Here is an 8506-nt window from a genome sequence, read left to right as displayed (position 1 = left end):
GAAGAAGAACAGACTGCATGATATAAACAAACAACTAATAGCGTGTGCGTTCCATTTTCCTTCTCGTCCATCGAAAACATGTTTCGTGCGGCACTGGAGCTATCAGCCATAAGAGGGGTTAGCGATAAGAAACAATAACAATGTGCCTACATAACTGTCAGTTGCAGCCCTAGCATTAGTATTGGTTATAGTAACAGCTACAACATTAAAATACTTCTAGGCAGATTGAGGAGGATAATGGGAGAATGAACAGAGGGGCAGAAACATCCATCTGAATAATAATAACTTTATTTGTATCGCACCTTTCATACAGGGGATTGCAGTTCAAAGTGCTTTACATCAGTAAGAAATAAGATATAAAATCAGTGTAAAATAAGCAGCAAGAGCAAAGCATAAAGTGGGATAAAATAATGCAGATATATATTATATATTTAAGCAATAGATTACGACAGGCCGTGGTATATGCTCATTATATCACAGCTAAGGGGCGTGGTTCGGCCCGACGCGAAGCGGAGGGTCGACAACCCCCTTAGCTGTGATATAATGAGCATATATCACGGCCTGAAGTTAGCTATTGCTTTTATAAAACGGTTACCAAGTGTGGCAATATGAAAGAAAAATACACACTCTAATTTAAATAGTTTGTATTAGTAAATAATGATGTTCAAAATAAAATAGTCCCTCCGTTGCCTTCTGCACAAAACATAGTGCAAGGTGGTTGCTATGCAACAACACTAACAGCAAGCGAAGATATTAGACAGAGAGCGTTGATCCATTATTTGGCTGTTTATTCACATTAATGTGTATGTTGCTGTTTATTGTGCATCCACTGAAAAACTGTCCAGCATCAGTAGCATGGCTTACGTGGTCACTTGTATAGGTTGAGGTTGTTCGAGGCTGTTGCTTGGCGTGGCGAGAATATTGCTCCACTTTCTCAGGTCCCCGAGATTGGGCTTCCAGTAGCTCTGGAGAGAGCTTTCGCACCTGTGGCCACTAACGGTCATAATTTCTCTGCTTTGTTTCAAGACCCGCATCAGAAAGCCTTTGAATGGTGGTACTTTTCCAGTTGGTCTACCTGCTCTTCACGTAGCTCTGCATGTCGTAGTTTAGGTGCTTTTTTTCTGGAGATCGGCACTTGTCAATCCACTCCTCAATACTATAGTAAGACCCTCCCGGAGGTCGAAGTTGATCTCAAATGTTTCCATTTTATGCTTTGTAAATTTGTTTCGTAACGGAAGAAATTTTAATATATTTATAAAACTGACAAGTCAAATCAAGCAATCTGATTGGTCGATAGCGTTTTTGCGGACCTCTTTGATTACAGATTTGAAGACATCGTTGCTTGCTTTAAAAGTAGCACAATTCACTATGTTAAACCTTCAAAAGTATCTAGATATCCCTGCCCTAATGCCAAAGGAACTGCCCACTGAATATGTTTTGGCGTTTGATGTCTATGTCTGGACCGCTGCGTCAAAAAGGAGGGCTTCTGCCCCGTTGCTTCTCCGCTGCTTTCTTGTTCCAGTATTTTTCTCAGACGCGGAGGGATACTGACTTGTTGTGAAAAGTAACTTACAATTCTACCCGTGGTATACGCTCAGTATATCACGGCTAAGAACCAATCAGATTGCTTGATTTGACTTGTCCGTTTTATAAATATATATATATATATATATATATATATACCTTGTTTATGGTTTGATTCAGTTTTAGTAGAATATAAAATACATGAATGATGAAATGAGCACATAAGTGCAGACATACTATAATTATATTGAGGTACTTGAGACTAATCCTGCAACTTTATAGTTCTGCTCCACAACAGTTTGAGAATGAAGAAACCATCACGTATGAAAGGCTACATGTGAATGGAGGGGCAGAAACCCGGCTTGCGCATTTCAATCTTGAACAATGAACAGCGGTAGACAGTATCTCATTTATTTAGACACTACTTAAGGACAATGTTGAGGTACTTGAGACTAATCCTGCAACTTTACATTACTGCTCCACTCCCATTCAGTGAACTTTATACCGCGCTACATTTATTTGATAACTTCAGTTAACTTTGAAGATTCAGAACACTACAAAATATAATCAAGACATATTTTATCATGTATTATTATAGGTTAAGATAAAATGTTATTGATCCCATGGTGAATTTCATATAATGTAATTTAAATCCGCTCCTCCACTTCAGCTCTCTGAAGCAGAAATAAATAATTATATGTTGTGTTATGTAATGGCTGTAGTATGAAGGTACGAAATAAAGTTTTGCATTGCCTACCCTGCAGAAACACCCATCTGAATAATGGCCACTTCTTGCTAAATTGAATGTATGGAGGTATGAATGTATGAAGGTACGAAATAAAGTTTTGCATTTTGCAGTGTTGGTAAAAAGTGGTTTATTATCCAAATAAACAATAATAATACAAAAATTCAATAAAAATACAATACAATAAACATTTTTATTGGCACAACTGTCTGCAAAAAAGTTTTGGGCCACATCTTTAAGAATGAGTGACCTTTATGTACAAAAAAACAGGGCAAGTGAAATGACTTGAGGTTTCATTTTCCTTTAAGCAATCGAAGAAGCTATTTTGAACCTGATTCAGGAAGCGTCGCATCTGATGTGGTGGCAACAGCCACAGTCTGTGCTCAAACACTTTAGATTGGGCTGCGATATCATCATCAAGTCCACTCGGGGCCAACTGTGCCAGTCTTATTTTGATCTCCTCCAGCAATGTTTTTGACGCCTCAACGGCGGACTCCTGCAAATCCTGCATCATCCTGCGCTTCGCCGGAGGCCTTCGAGTGCTGAGTGTGCTTGGCCTCTCTCCGAGCGGTGCCGGTGTGGTGCAGATGGTGGATTCTGCCAGGGGAGTGCAGGGCTCAGCATCAAAGTGGAAGGACTCCTCAGTGGTGCTGGTCGAGGTTTCACTGCTGGTGCCACCGGGAGTTGATTCAGCAGCCACCGGACGTTCCTTACATTTTTTTTAAAATAAATTCACAGTTAGTTGGATTTAATACCATGGCTTCTTAAAACTGTTTACTAAGCATTCATAACAAAACAATACCCTGAAATGTGTGTGCCATTAGTTCGGGGTGTGGTCAAGTATGTGAGGTACATTGTAGACACATTGTGATGGCTCTATTCAGATGCTAAAGACATACTTCTAGAAGATTCAGAACACTACAAAATATAATCAAGACATATTTTATCATGTATTATTATAGGTTAAGATAAAAGCGTTATTGATCCCATGGTGAATTTCATAAGCTACCCAGCAGTATATCATGTCATTTAAATTAGCTCCTCCTTTACCAGCTGCAACATTAAGGTGATGAGCACATCAATAATTATAATACAATAGTATATATATTATTCTGTTATTGTTATATTTAACACTGTAACCACCAAATGAATGAAAATAATGTTTTTGAAAATGAAAGAAGCAAGAAACACTTATTTGTACTCAACAAATAAAATAGTTACCGTGATGGTGAGGTTCGAAGTACTCTCCTTCCTTCTTGTGTAGGGCTCTAAAAACTGCAGCCTGGTCAGGATCCACTGCTGTCTGCCAGTCCTTTGTGCTCCACAACTACCTGAAGGGGCAAGTTTCCCTGTACCGGGTGTACTGGGTTCACAGAGAATCCCACTTGTTCCTCAGCTCTTTCTCTGAAGCACACAAATAAACGATGTAAGCATTGTGGCTAGTTAGCATGTCCAATTCATATCTATATGCAGTGCCAAACTGCACAGCTAGCAACAGCTAGCAACAAGATAACAACAAAACACAAGGTTGAAATAACAAAATTACATTTCACGTTAACGTCACTGTACGCTGGCAAACAATAAAAAGCCAACAGTATCTGCTAAAGAGCTCAATTGATGAAAAAGATAATCTTACCCGAAAAACCAAGTTGCGGTTCAATCTCTCGCCAGAGTCCGGTTTTCACTACACGGTTCGAGTACCTTTTCTCTGTGATGTCGTACAGAGCTGGCCTCTCCTGGATCAAGGTGATGAACAGGTCTTCGTTTCCGTCATTCCAGATCGCCATGATGAGATGAAAATGAATAGCAGTCTGTGTGTGCCTTCTTAAATCGTTTGTTTACATCCCTCACTTCCGTTTCACTTCTGATGATGATTCGCTAGCTGAACAGCCAATCAGAGTGATTGCTTGGTCCGACTGCCTGACCCGAGGCATGGCCGATTCAACATGTTGAATTGACCATGCATCGGGTCAGGCAGTCCAAATAAGGCGTGTCATGGCCGACGGTGCGGGACACACCAAATTCAGTTTGGGCGACAGGACACGCTTCCGACTAACGAAAACGTCCAAAATCGGCCTGGTGTGTCAGGGCCTTTACTCCCACCTCTGCAAATAACCCTCTCTAGAAAATCCTAAATTTTAGAATAGTTTGGCCATTAAAATGCTTTTTGATTAGATTTCTAGCGAGAAGTGTATATTGTACCCTTAGAATCCACGTCCAGTCGATGTGTAGGATCTATAGTTTGATAGATATTACGAAGATAATTTGAGGTCTCGCCAGGATAACGTGTATATGCGGCAGCTTCCATGTAAAGTTAGCGTGGGTGAAAACTGTTTTTCCGGTCTCGAAGTTTTCATAATAAAACCGGATATACTCCCCTCACTGTCAAATGATTTCATCAGTTTATCCTTGTTGATTACACAATATTGATTGGTTTAAATTGTGTACAATGCTTTTGTGTTTTTAACCTTCGATTCAGAGAAACAAATCGTTTTTTAGGAGTTTAGACACTACAGTTTCCGAAGACACTACACTACCCAGAATCCCCAGCTATCGTTTGGGACTACAACATCCGCCTTGCTTTACAAACCCTGTGATTAGTCATCAAGCCCTGTGATTGGATGTTGGAGTGGCAGTGCAACAAGGTTATGCTGAGCGTCACAGCTCAATGAAATGGAATGGAACCACGGCAGACTTTCCAAAACTGGAATTGGACGGGTCCAGCCCTTCCCCAGAACTACATATGCTGACTATTGTGTGTTTCGCAACATGTTCTATGGCACGTCTCTTTATAAGACTTTTTCTTATTTCCCATAATTAGAAGTTGCCAGTATTAAACTGTGTACACCCTGGAGGTTTAGGGGATACGAAACACAGTGGTGTTATCAAATTTAAAACATATCATTAATAAATGGGTTGATTAATATACCCACATGACACATAAGGTCGAAAGAGCTTTATTTAACAGCTGGTCTTATGTCTGTGACCCCTCCTGTTGTTCATTGATAAGCCTGAAACATGCACTTGTCAAGGTTCAGAGGCAAATTTTGCAAATATGGCAGTAGCCATTGATCATCTTAAGATAAGATAAGATGAGATATACTTTATTGATCCCAAGTTGGGAAATGTTTTTGTTACAGCAGCATAGTACTTTGTTCTACTCCACTACAATTCAGAGGTTAACCTGGTATTTTTACTCCACAGCATTTATTTTAGTTACTTTGCGGATTCTGATTAATGATGTGAAATATAAACAACCCTTAAATCAGACTTTAGTTACACCTGAGTCAAATTCAGGGAAGGTGATTGTCAAGTGCCAAAATAAACTATGCAATATATTAGACGTTAAGTACTTTGTCAGACTTCATATTTATCTGTGGATAACCCCAACGTTTTTTTCTTATTCAAAAGAAGACCTTAACTTAAAGTATTCTTTTATGTTTAAATAAAGCCTTATTAGGTTGTCTGTTTTGCACATCCTCCTGTTAATATCTTTGGACGTCCTGCACTAAACTGTTTTATTGTAGAGATCACTACAGTATCTTCTTGATATTTTCTATTCTATATTTCTATCATGCCATCTACTTTCCCCCAATTTTGTATGTAGGCTACTCATAATATTTAAATGTTTTCATCAAATAAAACGTATTCAACAACACAATTCAATAACGTGCTTTAACCACTAGGCGGCGCGGGTTAAAAAACCAGTGGTGTAGTTAATAAAACATAATAATATCAAGCATAATAAGACTATTAACTTTATTGTGAAATTAAAACAGAACGGTAACGGAAAATACAGTTTCAGTCTCTCGATTTGAAGCTTATGCATTGTACCATGAACCTGTATAGACCTGTAACAGTCAACTCCATGAGGAGTTGGAAAGGTAGTAAATAACATCTTTAAAAACTACAAAAAAAAATCCCTTTCTATCGGCTTTGCACCGTTATGGTGTAAATATAACCTATCTACCAATTGGATCAAATATAAAAGTCAGCCGAATTAGTGTTGATACTGCAAGGAGACGTATTGTGTGAAAATAAATGGAAGATGTTGTTTAATTGCTAATATATTTATGATCCACGTCACGTATTCAGTTTTGGCGGCATTTCTTAATGTTTGTCAAAAGGTCTTCTGATCAGGGCTCTTTAAATAAATATCTATGGCAGATATGTAATATTTAATGCAGCCGAACCGTGTATTACAATGCCGTTATGTGATGAATTCCAAAGAGAGAAGCAAGAACACTCGGAATAAAGTATTATTTTATTTAAAAAAAAAATGCTTTTCCGATTTCATATCATATAAACACCATATCCCGACATGCATTGCGGCTCAAACATCAATGTTTTAGCCTATCAAAACCTCTGAAAAAAGAAAGGTGTCTCTCAGAATCGAAAAAGAAAAACCTATGGGAAAAACACAAAAGCATTGTACACAATTTAAACCAATAAATGGATAAAAAAAGGATAAACTGATGTTTTTTAGTTTATGAGTACTGCAGATATCACTGTTAAATCATTTGATCATTGGTTTTATTGTGAAAACGTTGAGACCGGAAATACTGTTTTCAACCCGTAACTTTACATGGAGGCTGCCGCATACCTCAAATCATCTTCGTAATATCTATCAAACTATATATCCTACATATCGACTGGACGTGGATTCTAAAAGTGCAATATACACTTCTCGCTAGAAATCTAATCAAAAAGCGTTTTAATGGCCAAACTATCCTACAATTTAGGATTTTACAGAGAGGGTTATTTGTGAATAAACGACCATCTGTAACGTTTGCATTCAACGGGAGCACTAGAGGGCGAAAACTTTAAAACGTAATTATAGGACGTATTAATCGCTTGAACAAACGACATATTTGTTCGTAATAAGGGCCGGAACAATCGGCCCATTTGGTCATATGAGTTGGAGGACTTGTTGTTTCTAATATATATGAATATTGTAAGTTCAGCAGTTTTTTTATGTAAATTCAACATGTTTTTAAGTAGCTACCATGTTACGTGACCCTTTATCTCCAATTCAACGCAAAATTGTAATATTTACTGGACGAGAAAGACACATATATATTTTTCTGGGATTTTAATGCCTTTTTGTATTTTATTTATACATTGTTATGAAAATTATTTATGGAAAGTCTTATTTCTTTTCAACACTTCCATGCTATGGGCCCTTTTGACTCCAAATCAATGCACATTTTTAATGTTTATATGAACTGCTACCATCTAATCGGAGATTCAATAAAGTCAGACAGAAGCACTTTGTGCATCAGTCAATCCTCACAGTAAATACAGAGCTAAATCCCAGATCAAATGCATGCTGAAGGCTCTTTGAGCATGTTTTCTCTCAGTGATTGTGCCGTTATGTTAAATGTTTGTTGTTTGTTTTTCATGTATTGTGTCTTGATATGTGTCTATGTTGATTTTACACATGGAGCTGCTGTGATGCAAGTCACATTTCAGACTTGATCTGACCATTAAAGTATTATCGTTTACTGGAAGAGGATAAACCTCTTCTGATAGGCTTTTAATGGTTTTTCAATTTTATATAAATATTTTTATTCAAAACTCTTGAGTTTGTGCACTAATCACTCCATGTGAATGCACACAGGAAGTATAGTGCAAGAATAGCACTATGTCATTTCCAGTGCATCACACTCCATGCAAATCAAGTTATTTAGTTTCCTCCGTCTCCCACAGTTACGGAAGTGCACCACAGCGTCAACCAGCTTCCGGCAGCAGCGCACGTGGATGAGCGAGGACCTGTTCATCACATGCACGCAGCTTCACTATTGATTGTATCACTGCGGAGAGCTTTTTTAACACTTAGAAAATAACTCAGTTGTACACTTAAAAAGACTCTGCTCAGGCTTTGATACTACAAATTCCAACTGGTGTAGAATTTGAAAAACACGGCTACAAGCTAATAAAAGATGCTGTCAAGTTAATTCAAGGCGTGGAAGTAAAGCGTTTTCAATGAGATGGGCAAGATATCTCCCCCTGTGCTGCATCAGATTTGAACACTATCTTTGTGTCATACTTATTCACTGGAATACTCCTTTAAAAAGTACCTGCTCTGTGTGTGCCTCCCTGTTGGTTGTGTTCCCTGTGGTGCTCATTTGGCACACTTTCTGCATTGCTGCACCTCCCTGTGGTGTCTTTCATCGCTGACACGCTAAGATGCTAAATGTTTCCTGATATTTTGGTGTGTTTTTTTCAAACTGTTAT

The 8506-nt window shown here is 38.2% G+C and overlaps 1 long non-coding RNA gene across 1 annotated transcript; it reads right to left on the bottom strand.

The window, feature by feature from the left end:
• Positions 1-2448: 2448 nt before the first annotated feature.
• Positions 2449-4192, bottom strand: LOC307039266. The gene is made up of 3 exons (XR_013808189.1): positions 3906-4192; positions 3491-3673; positions 2449-2978 (listed from the first exon to the last, which is right to left on the bottom strand). It is a non-coding gene; the product is annotated as an uncharacterized lncRNA (long non-coding RNA).
• Between the last annotated feature and the right edge of the window lie 4314 nt (positions 4193-8506).

Source organism: Notothenia rossii, assembly GCF_949606895.1.
Source record: "Notothenia rossii genome assembly, chromosome: 5".
In the NCBI taxonomy this organism is placed as follows: Eukaryota; Metazoa; Chordata; class Actinopteri; order Perciformes; family Nototheniidae; genus Notothenia; species Notothenia rossii.
The sequence above is the reverse complement of the archived record's forward strand: the minus strand, read 5'-3'. Positions and strand labels throughout refer to the sequence as shown.